Source organism: Saccostrea cucullata, unplaced genomic scaffold (assembly GCF_032062105.1).
Source record: "Saccostrea cucullata isolate Sc308-1 unplaced genomic scaffold, CSIRO_AGI_Scuc_v1 ctg1380, whole genome shotgun sequence".
Lineage (NCBI taxonomy): Eukaryota > Metazoa > Mollusca > Bivalvia > Ostreida > Ostreidae > Saccostrea > Saccostrea cuccullata.
Window position 1 is genome coordinate 185674 of NW_026928293.1, and position 17615 is coordinate 203288.

Below are 17615 nucleotides of genomic sequence, written 5' to 3' on the forward strand. Positions count from 1 at the left end.
AAATCAATGTATAAACCTTTTTACATAAAGTCAATATAATTCTTTATACCCCACCTCGTCAGGTTTCCCAGATGCTGTGTTTAAGGTCTCTGACGAGCCCTTGTCTGGATCCTCACCAGTCTGAAATATATGAAAAAAAAATGTACTTCTTTAAAACTCCATTATTGAGAATGAAAGTTGCAATTGCCGCAAATAATATTTGATATACATAATTGAAAGTAAAGTTTTCACACTAATTATTGTCAATGATCATTTACCATACCTGCTTGGGTTGGTCCTTTTTGGAGGGGAGTGGCACCCTCTGTGCTTCGCTGGTGGCAATTCCCTATAAGGCAGCAACGATTCATTTAAATTCATATGTCAGATTATTAAATATCTCTCTCTCTCTCTCTCTCTCTCTCTCTCTCTCTCTCTCTCTCTCTCTCAAGATGTTTTTGTTTTTCGATGTTATTCCGAACATGCATTGATCATTAGACAGTGTAGTTTCATAATTCTTTTTGTTTAAAATCTCTATCAACAGTATAATATAGGGTTATTGAACTTATTTTGGTAAATGTTGGCACAAGTTGACTGAACAAATGCATGAGCTTGCGAGTGCATTTGTAAAGCCAACGAGTGCCAATATAATTATTCACCAATATAAGTTCAATAACTCCTTTATTATATAGCTAAAACATTTCCTCATAATTTATAATAATTTAAACTCAAATAAATGATTTTTTAGTATCGGTAATCAAATTAACGCCTGTCCTGTAAGTGTTCAATATATATCGCATCATTCCAATGACCCTACCGAGCGTTATGATTTGCTTATTTAGGTTTTAATGCGTCTATTACGTACTAAATTTTTAAATTGAATGAATAATTTCATTTTTATGTGAAAAAAATAAACACATCTTACCTAGATGCTACATCCTTTCTTTAATTTAGCTCTGAGAATTTGACCAGACGACTTTTTTTGTTTACAACGGGACGTTCGACATTGAATGCTCGTATTCGGGATTGTTTCGGGCATACTCGTATGCAAACTCAGCGTTCAATAAAACGTCAAGATATTGAACGCTTAAATTCTCAAGATTTTTATACGCCCGTCTTAAGACGGGACGTACATTTGTATTATGTTATAGGCTTCGTGTCCGACCGTCTGTCCGTCTGTCTGTTAGCTTTTTCGTTTCCGGCTCATAACTTTAATACTATTAGGACTAGGATTATCAAACTTTGTCATCTGATGCATCTTGGGTAGAAAGTGTGTCGCGCACAAAAAGTAGGTCGCTCTGACCTGTTATTAAAAAGTTATAGCCAAATATGGAAAAATCCTTTCCGGCCCATAACTAGAAAACTATAAGACTTACAATCATCAAACTGGGCCAGTTTATGCATCTTAGGTAGAAGGTGTGTCGCGACCTATTTCAAGGTCACTGTGACCTTTAATTTAAGTGAAATTTAAAAAAAAATGTGTCTTTACTATTCATTTAAGCATCCCAAATAATGTAAGAGTATTGCACTGTCCTTATGAAAAAAGTGCTAAATCAAGAAAAATACTTATTTTTTAAGCATATACTTGACAGCAATCTATAACAAATATAAATGTATGTTAGAGAAATCCTACCTCTCCCTTGAGTGTAATTATCAAGAACTGGCCAAGAATTTTGATAACAGAAATTTGCATGTCAAATTAGAGAGAAATTAATGAGTTTTGAGTGTGAGGATCTAACTGATAGAGGATTGGTGTTATCTGTATCCCTTGGGTATTGGGCAGATGGGTAAGCCTGTTGGATTAAAATAGCTCTTGTTGGCTAGCCCAAGTTTTAAAATGAATTTGATGAAAAGTAATTAAAACTAATTTGATATTGCATAATAGACTAATCTGATATTATATAATGTTATTAATTTAAAAACTAATTTTTAAATATAGGGTGGGGTGGAATCAGCATGTCCATATGAATTAAAACCTGTCGGATATTAAATCTCAACCAAAAAAAATCTTTGAATATTTTATATGTTTGAAAAAAAAATTATGGTAGATAGTGCAGACCCATTCATCTCTTGGTAGTAATGAGTAGACAAGCATCCAGTTAAAGATTAATTAATGAGTTCAATGTAGGAAGGCTATCTGATCAAGTCTTATCTGTATCCTTTGGGGATTAGACAGAAGAAGTGCTGGTCAGTTTATAGCATATGTCATTTGATGGCCAGCCTTTTCTTTTCAAAATTAATTTGGTATAGATTAAGGTGTTAAGACTAATTTGATATTGTTTAATATGATGGGCATTTGATAAGGTCTTACACAACCAGCATAGAATGATGTAATATTTATTATAATTAATGCCTACATCACAGGGAATGGATAAATATTTGAAGGAATGGAAAAAATCATGGAAATCTTAGAATCAAGGTTGACATGATTTTGTTGCACGCTAAACTGTTCAAGAAAATTGTATTTTTTTGACGGGCGTATCATGCTGTGGCGCGGCACTTTATTCGTAGTATTTTATTAGAGACTATTTATTAGCTATATAGTAAATATTGATATTCACCTCTCGTGTCCATTTCATATCCTTTGTCCAGACACGGTTGTATCGCCAGGCTCTCTTTCTCTTTATGGGTACTACCTACAAAATAATGAGAATATTACTGTTACATACATATACTGAAAGGAAAAGAAACGCAGGTTAAACTTTTGAGGTGAATTAACGAGGCCGAGTCTAATTATTTCTACCCTAGGGATTTTGATAATTTTTCGTGAATTAATCATTACTGTTATATCTATTGTTTTAAAATTAAAAAATCGAATGCTTACCACTCCGATTTCTTTGGGGGTCATTTCAAAAGTTGTTAATTTTTACTATTGCACCCTAAGGGAATTAGTCGGAAAAGCGCCAAATTATCACATTTTTTCCATATTTTTTATATTTTTACCCTAGAGATTTCTTCTTCAGTCAAGTAGATGAAAATTATTATAAAAAGTCACCAAATTGTGAAATTTCAAAAAAGTTGACCATCTAGGTTGGTCTAGGTCTTAATTATAAAGTTTATTTTTTCGATACCCAATACCTCTAAAATTGCCAAACTATGGTATAAATACATATTGGTGCAGATGAATTATCGGCTCAGATAATTTTTTATGGTAAGAAATAGCAATATTTAGTTTGCTTCTATGTTTTTTCTGTTGTTCTGACATTAATTTTTGGTATAATACCTATGGACGTCTACGAACAAATAAGTGAGTCAAATGCCATTCTTCAGCGTCAAACATTGCAAACAAAATCGAAAAACAGTGACATCGTTAGACTCATTTCAGCGTTTTCTCCCAAATTATTATCGTAAATTTCATTTTCAGACAAGCAGGCGTTTCTAATAATGTTAATTTTTATTAAAATCACAATATTTGGTAAAGGTGTACTGTCGCACTTGTGACTGCCTGAAATTAAAAAGCTGCGCAAAAGCCATGCGCACTCGAATTAGACTCGCCTCGTTAAATTTATTTTTCCTTTAATTTTTTTCGGTATTCATATCTAACTTTTAAATTCATCTTTCAAAAAGATATAACCAAAATCCCATTTGATTTTGTTTAATAATTAATGAGTTATTGAAGTTCATATGGCGATACCCCCCAAAAGTGAAAATCGAAAACTCTCAATATCTTCAATGTCTCTCCCGCGCATCTGTCACGAGCCTTATTTCTCCTTTGCATGGAATTCATCAGAGTGTTTATCTTTCAATCCCTGGCTATATTGGGCATGGGTAACCACGCCAAATCAAAGTACTGAAAGCACTCATGGGAGTTGAACATGGTGTAAAATAAAATATTTGATCGGGAGGTTAAGTGAGTGAACAATATTATTATTTCAAATACAGACAACTGTTTCAGATTTTTTGAGTTGCAACAATCTTGAGAAAGACATTCAGAGACATTAAATAGCAAAAAAATGCATGGGCCATAATGCTTGCCTGCCTAAATTTGTCCTTTTTCAATACCCCCTGCTTGAAAAGCGGGAGGGTATTTATTAATCGGGATTTCCGTCCATCTGTTTGTTACGCTTTAGGTATACCTATCTCTTATCTGCAACTCCTCTTACACCACTGAACGAAATTTTCATGGAATCTTTATTACATATTGCCGTTGTACACCTTCTATTACTTTAATTTTCATCCTACACATATTTTGGGTTTCCCATTGCAAAACATGGACACTGCTGTTACATTCATATTAGCGCGACAGGCGACATTGAGACAAATCCGGGGCCATCTCAAAGTATACAATCCACACTAGACATTTTTCATTTAAATGTAAGAAGTATTAGAAACAAGTTTGATAAGTTTCTGAGTATTGTGTCAGATTTCGATATTTTATGTTTCACAGAAACCCATCTTGATGCTAACATTTTAAACGAAGACATTCCTATTGATGGATATAATTCAATTTTTCGTAAAGATAGAAACTCACATGGGGGCGGTGTAATTATATATGCATCTGACTCGTTGCGCACTAATAGACGCCTTGATCTTGAACCGGTGAACCTTGAATGTGTATGGGTAGAAATAAGCGATCCTACCTGTAACATCTTGCTCTGTTGTGTGTACCGTCCTCCTAACTCCGATAATTCTTTTTGGAAAAAATTCGAATGGTCTCTTGAAAAAGCTGTTGATATATCCGATAGAATTTTAGTCATAGGTGACCTAAATGTAAACTTTCTAAATCTTCAAATCACACATGTAGTCAATGAAATTCTTTTAAAATACTCCTTTCAAAACACAGTATACGACGCTACTAGAGTCACGAAAAACACGAAATCTCTCATAGACCCAATTCTTGTCAGCGAAAATTTACATGCCGATGTACTGGACTCTGGGACAATAGATGTAGAACAATCTCTTAGCGATCACAAAGGCACATATATATATCTTAAATCACATACAGTACAAACACAATCATATGAAAGGAAAATATGGCTATATAAAAATGCAGATTTTGAGACACTAAACACACTCATACGCAATACAGATTGGAATACACTTATTAATGACGCTAAGGATATAGATCAGGCGGAGAGTAATTTCTCAACAAGTTTTTTAAACCATGTCAAAAATTGTATACCCGAAAAAACAGTTACTATTAGGCCTAAAGATAAACCTTGGTTCGATTCCGCATTGCGAAAAACGGTTCGACAGAGAAATCGTGCAAGAGATAAAGCCCATAAAACAAAAAAAGAATCAGATAAGGATAAGTTTAAAAAACTACGTAACAAAGTAAATAACATGAAAAAAGTAGCAATGGCAAACTATTACAACAATATTGAGACCAATCTTATCGAAGCAAGTATCAAAAGTTCTAAAATTTATTGGAAATTATTAAAAGATGTTTTTAAAACCAAGGTTAGGTCCGATATTCCACCGCTGCAGGACACTACAGAAAATGGAAATATACATATTACTTACAGCGATATTGACAAGGTTGAAGCGTTAAACAGCTATTTTGCTTCGATTTCGTCTTCGCATGATATCGAACCTGAATTACCTGCCTTTTCTTTATTGTGTAATAGTGTTCTTAATAGCATTGAAATAGTTGAGCAGGATATTATTGATATAATTTCTATTCTCCCTGTGAACAAGGCCATAGGACCTGACAATATCAGTCATAAAATGTTGAAAGCTACCATTTTTAGCGTCTCTTTTCCTTTGTGTATTTTGTTTAACAGATCTTTAAGGGAATGTATATTTCCTAAACAGTGGAAGGTAGCTAATGTACTTCCTTTATTTAAAAAAGGTGACCCATCATTATTATCAAATTATAGACCTGTGTCATTATTAAGCTGCGTAGGCAAAATTATGGAGCGAGTTATTTTCAAATATGTTTATAATTATTTTCATTCTAACAATCTTTTTTATAAATATCAGGCTGGCTTTTTACCAGGCCATTCAACGGTTTATCAACTTATTGAGACATACGATTACATAGCTAAAGCCATTGATGAAGGTAAACACTGCTGTATGGTTTTTTGTGATTTGTCTAAGGCATTTGATCGGGTGTGGCATAAAGGTCTTCTCTTTAAGCTACAAACATATGGTTTTAGTGATAATTTATTACTATGGTTTCAAAGTTATTTAGATTTAAGGTCACAAAGAGTATTGCATAGGAATACTATGTCTAGTTTTAAATCTTTACATGCTGGAGTTCCCCAGGGGTCTGTATTGGGGCCACTTTTATTCTTGATATATGTCAATGATGTTGCTGAAAATTTGTCGACCTTAAGCAGATTATATGCTGATGATAATTCCTTACAGAAATGTTCAGAAAATGTACATGATATTCAGTTAGGATTAAATAATGATTTAAATCAACTTGAGCGGTGGTCTAAACAGTGGTTATTGAAATTTAATCCTACGAAAACCAAAGCTGTATTTTTTAGTACCAAGAAAAATGTAAATTTACCATTGCTCAAATTTCAAGATTGTGACTTAGATTTTGTATCATCACATAATCACTTAGGTATTCTCTTTTCAAACGACCTCACGTGGTCAGCGTACATTGATTCTATCGTGACCAATGCATATAAAAAATTAGGTCTACTTAAAAAACTGCAATTCAGGGTCAGTGCTAAAACTTTATCTCTGTTATATACTTCTTTTATAAGACCTCAGTTAGAATACGCAACTGAAGTTTGGTGTGGGTGTTCTAGTCAAGATTCAGAAAACCTAGAAAAATTACAACTTGCAGCAGCAAGAATAGTCACTGGTTTAACTTCATTAGCATAGCGAGATTCTCTCTATTTCGAAACTGGTTGGGAACCACTTGCTGTTAGACGAATGTCAAAAGTTAGAACAACTATGTATAAAATATATTATAACATGGTACCCGAGTATCTGAGAGAAATATTTCCAAATATTCGATCACAAGAATCAAATTACGTAACAAGACAGTCACAAAATTATTGCATCCCGAAGTGTAGATTAAATATATATAAATCATCATTTGTTCCAATGGCAATAAGGGAGTGGAACTCTTTGTCTCTTGAAACAAGACAATCTACTACTATAAGTTCCTTCAAAAACTGTGTAAACTCTCGTAGAACACCTACCCCGTCCTTTTTTACTTTTGGTGATCGTTACTGGTGTGTAATTCATACTAGATTAAGACACAATTGTGTTCTAAATAAAGACTTATTTAGGTGTAATATTATTGACAGTCCATTATGTACTTGTGGAAAAACAGAAGACGCATATCATTTCTTTTTCTCTTGTGCGAAATACAATACTCCAAGGAACGACCTGTTTAATGCTATCTTTAGAATGAATAACTTAAGTATTGTAGACACTCATGTTCTGTTATGGGGAGATAATACGATCAGTATTTCTGAAAATGAAAGTTTATTTTTAAATGTGCAATTGTTTATCAAGAGATCTGGTCGTTTTTGAGTAATTTGATTCGTTTGTACATACTACAACAATTTTAAATTCTGTACATGCATTACTTATGTTAAATAATCTTATTGACCTTTGGTTCCAGTGTGAATTAATTTTTGAACAAAACTTTGTGTAATTAATTGTTATAAAGGAGAGGACGTTCTAAGTATTAAGTACTTGTGTCCAATCCTTTTGTTGTAAGATCTTAACAATAAAATATGTTCAAACAAAATTCATATTAGAGACGGTTGATTATTTATATAATTCACTGCTCATAGTCTTCAAATTTGTATATTTTTCCTTGGCACCTTTACCCATGTGTTATGAAAATTTCAGTTTCGCAGGAATAATATCAATGTTGATAAAATGTGGATTTTAACACAGCAGCCTTTTAAGGGCTAAGAGGTTTGTTATATAAAACTTCTCTGTGAATATAAATGTATTTCAATTACACGAACATTATACATGGAGTACGTCAGAACTTAATCTTTTTTAATATTGTGGAGAAAAAAAGCAATACCAAGTTAAAAACAAATATTTTATGACCAAAAATAAAAACAGTGGTATATGTGAGAGTTTGTGTGCGTACAAATTATCTGGTATGTAAATGATGTTTTCCTTTTATTAAAAAAGATATACTTCATTTTGTTTTTTTTAATCGCGATTTTACGAAAACATCGGTGTCCGTTTTTAGTTTTTTAAACATTTATAACAGAGTACTAGATTTACCGCTTTTGGCAGGTGATACTGCTGATTTAGTAATAAAAACGTATGTTTTCTAAAGTTTTAATGCATTAATGAATTCATTTAAACCAAGAAAATGTTCATGAAAAGTTTGAATAAATTCTGTACACCGGTAAAAAAGAAATTGCTAAAAGTCCTGTACCGTCGGGCGTCGGGAAGACTAGATTTACCGCTTGCCGTCAGTATGTAGAGTTATCGTTCGTATCTCTTTCAGTATATGACGCTACATTAAAATGAGTTGCATTACGAAAAACTTTTGAGGTTCTTTATAATTTAGTTTTACTTTGAACGAAATCTAATATTCAAAATAAGATTACTTTATCATTACGTATACTTACATCAATTCAGGAGAAAATGACATGAACTATTTGTGAAGGATGTTTATGCATGTTTTCTGTTGAATATCATCGGAGTAAATCGGTTGATACAGTAGCCTCGCTTTCGGCTCTACATAATCAACACAAATTACTGCGCATGTTAAATGCGTGATGACCATGGGAGATTGAAAATAGTTCAACTCCCAAAAATTAGTCATACGACGCGCGCATGCGCCAGTGAGAGGAACACAAGAGTAAGTTGACCGGCTCAAAAAACCAAATTGCGGAAATGTTTCCTTTCATTTTTCGTGTGAATGTAATGATTATGATAGTCTACTGTATGAAAGCCGGTTTTGGAGGTAGTGAGGTGGCGATTTAAGATATGGCAGGACGAATAACCCGCTCATCACATGGCTCTGTTTTGCGTTAACGTCATCGTCACGGTTAATTGAAAACCATTCCAGGCCCTCTCTAACAACGGGTAACAAGTTTTATTGGAAAAAATTTACAAGAAACTGCTTAGTTACCCGTTGTTGCCTTTTTCATTAACTAGGCAATTCGAAAACCAGACCCCACATTATGGAACTTCCGTAAACTGTACCAAGATTGCAAGAAATTCATATCGTCTCTAAATATTGAAAAACAATGTGGATACCTCAGGTGCATCAAATGATGCAACAAGATTTGTTGACAAAGTCGTCGTCATCAAATTGCACGTGTTTTGGACTTTTTAGCGTTTTCCCTATGTGACGTCACAAATTTTACGGTTGAGTAATTCTGAATACTAATTTTGGTGCATAGTAACAAAATTTCTCATTTGACCAATTTAAAAGTGAGACTAAGATTATTTTGAGTGTGATTTTCCAATGGTAGAAAACTGAACATATTCCATAGCTTTTAGTAATTTTGAGAGAATTCTGTACAATACCTCATCAGGGGCGCAGAGCGGGGGTGTTCAGGCTCCCTTTAAGTCCCCGCCTGGACCACACAACTTCTGAAGTATAAAAAGAACATGAAAGTACAAATGTCACTGGTGGATTCAAAGGGAGTTTGGGGGCGCACCCTCCTAGTATTTTCAAAGTATGATCATGACTTATATTAATAATGCCATAATTAATGTTTAATTAATAAATGGTAATTTCATTTATGACCAAGTATCGGGTCTCTAAAAAATCAAGTCTGAAAACCTTCTTGCAGATGTAAAAATGCTATTTTTCAAATTTGGTTTTTTTTTTTTAAATTTTCCTTTCAAATGTGAAATATCATAGAGTATATAACTAAGTAATACCACTATTTTTGTGCGTGGGTTTACTCTTAAAATACCCCCGCCCCCCCCCCCCCCCAGCCAGAACTTAGTTATCCACGCCCCTCCCCCAAATCACAAATCCCTTATCCACCCACGCATGTGTACTTGATGAGATTTGTTATATGGCCAAATCTCTTTATTTTCTTACATGCTGAATTCAATATAAAATCAGTTAAATAACACAAGAATCATGCAAATTACTAATTAGTGTTGTTATTACACTTAATTACAATTCTTTCAGCAAACCAGAATGGGTTAATGCATTTCTCTATCATGTGCATCATTTTTCTTAATCATTGGAATAACCACCACCACGACACGTTTTTAAACATTGAAATATTTACTGTGAACTATAATAATAAGATGACAATGATTTTATCATTGAGAAAAAGATTTGCCAATAGCCTATGCATTCCCCTACCAACAAATCCTAATCCATTTTCCCTTCATTAAATTGCCCCCCCCCCCCAACGGAAGCAGGAAAGGATAACGTTGCCAATGGTGACGTGATATTATGTAGGGCTAGGCTAGGAAAATAATTCCTTTGTCGAAAGTTATAATGACTAAAATCTATGACCAGTAAAATCGTCTAGTAGCATATTAAATTAGTGATTAGAGAAATAATAATATTTTGTTATTCTATAAATGGAAAACTAAATAAATAAATCCAGAATATATATGGAACAGTTTTACAGATCTCTGCTCACATGCTCAACTACACTGTATATAACAGGAAAACTTTCGTTGATCTTATGTTTTCCTAGACAACTTCCCCAAAAGAAGTTAAAAGTTACATTTCAATGTACTTTCTACATGTATCGCAGTGACACCAGGAAAATGGACGGGTTTATGAAAGGAGGGTACATGTACAAACAAATCAGCATATAACTCTCCGTTACCCCTCCTAATTCTCGAAGTAAAATATGACAAAATAAATAAACACCGAACTATTTTTACTAAAATTAAACACACAATGTGAGGCAACATTTTTTGAAAATCTTTTAGAGTGTTGATGTTCACATAATGATTTGTGCATCATTTTATTTTTAAAAGTTGTAAATTGGAATTTAAATTCAAAAGAGCACTCTTTTTATATCTTGTCTATTTTTTTTACTGTTTTTAATCAAAACCCTTTTACACAGATTAATAAAAAATTATGTAGTTTAATAATACACATCAAATAATTATTTATATAAAAAGCATCGTGTCACGTTTCGCAATGCGCATTCAGCTCTCTGAATGGGAGAGGATCGAACATTTTGGCCTTGGTTTGCGACGATGCATTCCCCAGATAGCAAGCTTACGTTGGCCCAATGTTGGGCCAACGTTGTAAGTTACGTTGGTCCAATGTCGGAAAATGATGTTGGGCCAATGTAATTTTGCTCATCGGCGCAACGTTGCGCCGACATGTTGGCGCGACGTTGGCCCAATGTCATAGAACGATAATTCTGACGTTGGTCCAACGTTGGGCCACTGTTGTCATTTATGTTGGCCCAATGTCGGAAAATTTATATTGGGCCAATGTAATTTTGCTCATCGGCGCAACGTTGCGCCGACATGTTGGCGCAACGTTGGCCCAATGTCATAGAACGATAATTCTGACGTTGGACCAACGTTGGGCCACTGTTGTCAGTTATGTTGGCCCAATGTCGGAAAATTTATATTGGGCCATTGTAATTTTGCTCATCGACGCAACGTTGCACCGACATGTTGGCGCTACGTTGGCCCAATGTCATACAAAATTTACAATTCTGATGTTGGCCCAATGTTGTCCCAACATATTTTTGTACAAGGATATTAAGAAATCTATGGAATTCCATGGAAATATAAGAAATCCCAGGAATATACAATGAAAACTGAAATAATGATAACACCACAATTTATTAGGGCTGTGTATTGAGCCAAAAATTTCGATACGATACGATACAATATTTTTTACAGCCGTGAGGCTGAGCGATATGCGATATATTGGATTCTGAAACATGTCCATCAGATAAGGCTTCTAAATCATTTAAATGCATACATTTCATAACAATTAAGTGTTTTATTACCCATTTTAAAGTTCTTGTCTCATTGTCTTTAAAAATAACACTTCAATTAAAACTTTTGATGACAGTAAAATCAACATGTTCAAAAAAATTATCTTTGTATTTTGTAATAATTATAATAACTGTGTTATTTCCTTAGAAATTATATAATTATTGAAGGTTTTAATTCAAAAAAGTAAAATATAATCTTTGGTGATTAAAATTCCCATCTTTTAAACAGAATTTTAAGAAAAAATGGCTGTCCGATACGTATTGGAAGTTACTTTTCGATACGATATTTTTCTTAAATATCGATACGTATCGATATATCGATATATTGGTACAGCCCTACAATTTATCATAGATCAAATCTATATTTCAAAATTAAAAATTCGTTTCTTTTACAATGTGTTTTGAAACAAATATATAATATTACATATACACTTATAGATGTACAATGTAAGCACATATTTTCAAAGTATTCTCACTGATCGACATTCTTTGTAATAAAACAAACTATTTCTTTTTTTAAAAATATGGCATTTGACTTAATGACATTGGGAGAGGTCAACTGCAGTTACAAAGAACTTCCAGTTGCCCATGTACATTTACCGTACAAAGTTAATGAATAGACTAGAGTGACAAACACATGTATTAAGTACAAAATCTCAACTACACAACTACATTAATAAAAAAGATCCCATAAAATCAACACATGCTATTTTCACCGAATATGCCAAAGATCCTAATTAAGTTAGATTTGAAATTTCTCGTCAAGTATTCTGCTTGAATCACTTCCTCACTGATATCCCATGAAATTCACAATAATAAACAAATAAAATATGGCGTTATGTTAGAGGGTAGCCAAATAAATGGTCATGTCAGTCACGAACGGATTCACTTTAAGTAGGAAGGTTCAGAAAGTTCAATATTGATCATTTCCATAGTCACTTCAAACTTTGCAGGCACAATTTCTGAAAGAAAAGATGACCATTAGGATGTATTATAATCAATATCTATCGCATATTTAAACAAAAATATATGACAATTAATAAAGTAAGGCTCTACAAGACTGTAAAGACAATTGGTTATTTCAACCTGACAGTTCAGTATAGTGTAAAATAGAAATTCACTATCTTGCTTTGTTTTTATTTAGGCAAAATTAGGCAAGGGGTCTGGGGGCCGCCTAATGGGGCCCAGGGGGCAAAGCCCCCGGAAGCTCCTGGATTCTAGAGATTTTGTAGGGTAAAAATGAGGTCTACCAATTAGACATATTTACATTTTCTAGACGAAACTGTGATTTACGCTAACTTTGACAATTTTAGGGGGGCGCCCCCCTTATATCCGCCACTGTTTAGATTACCTGTCAGAATCCATTGTTATGTATTTTTAGGATAAGGAAATTAAAAATTAAGAATATAAACCTCTTGTTTACTTTAGTAGATGCAATATTTTTTATAGTTTTATGCTAAAAGATACAAGTTAATAAAAACAATGTTAGGTTATTTGTGTTACTTTAAAATAAAAAAAATTGAGCTGGTTCTCACCATTTTTACAAGCTGACAACTCGCCGGCGCTTAGGGAATCGTCTCTGGCACAGTCCACTGCATGCAACTATTAAATAATCAAAATAAGTGCTGAAAATTATCTTGAACATGCATTTAAAAATAAATATATATTATTACATTGTACAACAATACAACATACTCTGTAAATGTTGAAGAGAGGAACACTAAAATTCCTTTATCGATCCCAAACGAGGAAATTCGGGTTGAAATCCATCTTTATGAGAGATGTTTAGAAGTGTTAAATTATTATAACAAAATTGAAATGGGGCTTGCTCAAATGATTTCACTGCAAGGCGTTTTATGTGTATTGTCCTGACTAAGGAACAGTCGCAAAAGCAATTATTCATTCAAGGACAAATGTTAAAATATTTTGTACATTGTACCTACCGCAGTACCGGGTCGTAAAATGTCTTCATCTTCTATCAAAACAGAAATTCCATCCAAAACTAATTATGATTCTCCTTTTCGCGACACTCTCTTCCGAACTTTCCTTCTGTACAACATCAACATGGCTGCGTGTAACCCACCAAAAATTTAAATTTCGGCGCGGTGTGTTGTTTAAATTAATTGCTTATCGAGCCCGACTTCGATCCCGACGTAATTGTACTATTAGTCGACAGTTTTAGAGAAAAATCTAAGTTATATTCCATAGTTTTGAAAATTTACGTAAGGGTTAAATAACTAGAAATGAATAAATAAACAAAGAATAAAAAAAATAAATTAAATAAATATTTTTTTAAACGTTTCAACATAAGTTTACATAGCAAGCCAACATTGGTTCAACAATGTCGGCCCAACATTACAAAGATGTCCATACTTCAACATTAAAAACAACAATGTTCAGGCACGTAGCAATGGGGGGGGGGGGGCTGGGCCTATAGTGAAATCAAGGAAAAATAGCAAAAAAATTGGAAGTGAAAGGAAGTTGGCCTTGAAAAAAGTTAGCCACCACCACCCCCATCCTTTTGCTTGTCAACTTTTTCATGTAAGTAAAAAAAAATCTATGCCCCCCCCCCCCACTTTTGAGAACGATGCTACGTGCCTGATGTTGGCCCGACGTTGGAACAATGTCAGTGCACCAACTGTTGTAATTACGATGTCGGACCGATGTTGGTACAATGTCAATGCACCAACTGTTGTAATTACAATGTCGGACCGATGTTGGAACAATATCAATACACCGACTGTTGTAATGACAATGTCGGACCGATGTTGGCCCAATATCGTTCTGCCAACCGCGATATGTAGCCGATCTACCAACCACATGCCAACATCGGCCCAACGTCAGCTTGCTATCTGGGCCACAGAGATTGTTAAAATAGGTGTGGATATTCCGATGTTTATGAAATATCTTTACTACCTCAGATCAGTTTAAGCCATTTCATAGAAACCGCTCTGTATCTTCTTTAATGCAATGGTACACATAAGTGAAACAATCAAAAACATGGCTATTTATAATTCAAGCTTTCAAAGTTTTCATTTAAACTTTTCAAGGGAATCAAACAAAGAAGACATTTTTAAAAAAATTTCCCCTTATCCCTTATGCATGTATACATGTACTAAATACTACGAATCTTATACTATATCACTATAAAGTACCAGCAGCCATACTTTTATAATATAAATCTTGTTTATGGATCAACAGTTCTTTAAACCATGGGGGAATATTAATGGGACAAACAGCAAAATTGTAAAAGGTTATTGATGAACTGTTTAACAGATTAATGATAACATTTCAAGTCCATGAAATTACTGAAAATGTTCAGCCAAGTCTGACAAGATTTGTTAAATATTGAATTCATGGATAAAAAATTGGATGAAAAGTTTTTGGATTCTTTTGATCAAAGGATGCTCTTCCTCTGGCGTGACCTTAACTTTGAGATATTGTTGATTCCAAGTCGTGCGAACAATTTTTTTCAATTAATTCTGTAAGTTTAAATATTTTTTTTAAATTTAAAGTTAGTCTGTTTATCTCGACACCATTTACTGTCTTATTGACCTTGGCCTTTGAACTTGGATCAATATAAAATGTACCTTTAAGTCATGAGGAAAATGACTTCCGCTTGAACTCATTTCAAACTTCTAAACTTTTGACCTTGAGTCGAGATTATGACCTTTCAGGTCACTCAAGTTTTGAACTTTTCTAGTTAAAGTCTAAATGTTGACTACAACAAAAGATTTTGTGATTTTTTATCGCCAGCATGCAACTTTATATACGTCTTAAATTAAGTTATATTTTTAGTCATTTACTATAGTAAACACCCTCCTTTGAAGTTTTGCATGCAAAGTACATGTAAGTGCAAATAAAATAAGAATTGCATTGAAATAATGATTTAATGAAAAAACTTTTATTTTAGATCTATATACTAGTATTAAATATATTTGTACTGGGTACAAATTGAGCCGATGATAATACTGTATGCAACACGTTAAAAGCTGGCATGAAGCCTAAACAAGCATTTTGAGCAAGATCAATCTATATTTTATAAAATTTTTGTTTACTTATACTTTAAAGTACAAACAATCAATTAATACAATGATATACCATGTATCAATAAACATTTTAAGTTAAGAAAATGATGTGTTTGTGAAACACTGATGCCCTCGTATGGCAACAAATCGAAGGTTAAATTTTCTCAAATGAAAATCAAAACATGTTGATTCCCAAAGTTAGGCCTTTTCACAAGAAATACAAATGTGAAATATAAAAACCTAACATTACCTATTCAAAAGTTATGGCCATATGGCCAAGGCTAACGTTTTCTAGAAAAAGGTCAAACTCCAGGGTCGAGGTCGAAGGGTCAAGGTTGTTGGTTTCTAAAGAAAGGCCTTGCCACAAAGATTACATATGGGAAGTATGAAAGCCCTAGTCCTAACCATTCAAAAGTAATTGCCAAGGTTTAAGTTTTTTAAAAGTAGATCAAACTCTAAGTTCAAGGTCAAAGGGTCAAAGTTGTTGGTTTCAAAAGGTATCATTCGAAAATTCGGCGTTTATGCAAATTATCACGCAAGCCACTCGATTGATCACATCATGAAATAAAAAAATTAACAGTTATTTCTTAAATATATTTCTACAAGTGAATGCAACAATTAATGATCTTATTTGTGTCACAGATACGAATAGGAAAGACCAAGTATAAAATTAAATCTGTTCAGATTTAGATTTAGAACGGGTTAAATTTCACTTTATATTTTTAATTAAAAATTTCACAAATATATAAATTAATCAGAGTCTGTAATTATATGATTAAAAAGTTCAACATTTGTACTTAATTTAAAACCACTTGATACTACTAAGAGCAAAGAAACACTTGGGAGATGCTAAAAACTGACTGCATAACCTCGGACCTGCTGTACACAAGTTCCGGTAATTAGTTGTCGTTCATAACATCGAATCGTACATGTAACTGCAGCTGAAAGGCCTATATTAAATAGTGAATTTCAGCATTTGTAAACAATGTAAATATTTACAAAAACAGTGAAAAAGGATTACCATTTTATTTTAGCTGGCTCCATTCAGGACTGAAGAAGCGCGTGTCACCAGGTATTAACTTACTAGCAAGAGTAGATGCTCTCTAAAATATTGGGGGAAAAAGAATTGAAAATTGCCTAAACAAAATACGTTTTGATGTGTATGAAACAGTTGTAAAAGGCTCTTTGCTGTTTATATGTGTAGGTCTATCCTACAAGATAAAAAAATAATAAGCATGTTTGTTAATTTAATAATGTGTTTATCCATTATGAAAATGTTTGTTGTATTTCTACCTGTACGCTTCAATAAAATGAACATTAAACATGTTAAAGATAGGCGTGTCATATCCGTTCACTAAGATCCTGTATACATTGATAATACATCTTATAATTCTTGAATCAGTTATACTGTATACAGCTTCTTTGCATAGGGACTATTCAGGTAGTTGACTCTTTAAAAAGTGCCCTGTGTCTTAATGAGTCGTCCTTTTAGAATGATATACAACTATACCATTAAATGTTTGTTATACACTATATATGCAAAGCTAATTTGTCTTCTTCAAATTGAACAAGGGGACTGCAAAACGAAGCATCCCCTCGCAGACTGCATTTAGGCAGCATTCGACATCGATCCCAATGCAAATTACTTCACTTCCGTTTCACACAGGACATAACACATCAACAAACATACACACAGGACATAACACATCAACAAACATATACACAGCTAGGACATAACACATCCACAAACATACATACACACTATTGCATAACTATA

General features: G+C 33.4%; 2 long non-coding RNA genes across 2 annotated transcripts in view; one reads left to right on the forward strand and one right to left on the reverse strand.

The window, feature by feature from the left end:
- Positions 1-17615, forward strand: part of LOC134277074 (uncharacterized) — a 34848-nt gene that overhangs the window by 3633 nt on the left and 13600 nt on the right. The window lies entirely within an intron of this gene.
- On the reverse strand, positions 54-9443 carry LOC134277059 (uncharacterized). The gene is made up of 4 exons (XR_009994181.1): positions 9394-9443; positions 2538-2612; positions 263-325; positions 54-120 (listed from the first exon to the last, which is right to left on the reverse strand). It is a non-coding gene; the product is annotated as an uncharacterized LOC134277059 (long non-coding RNA).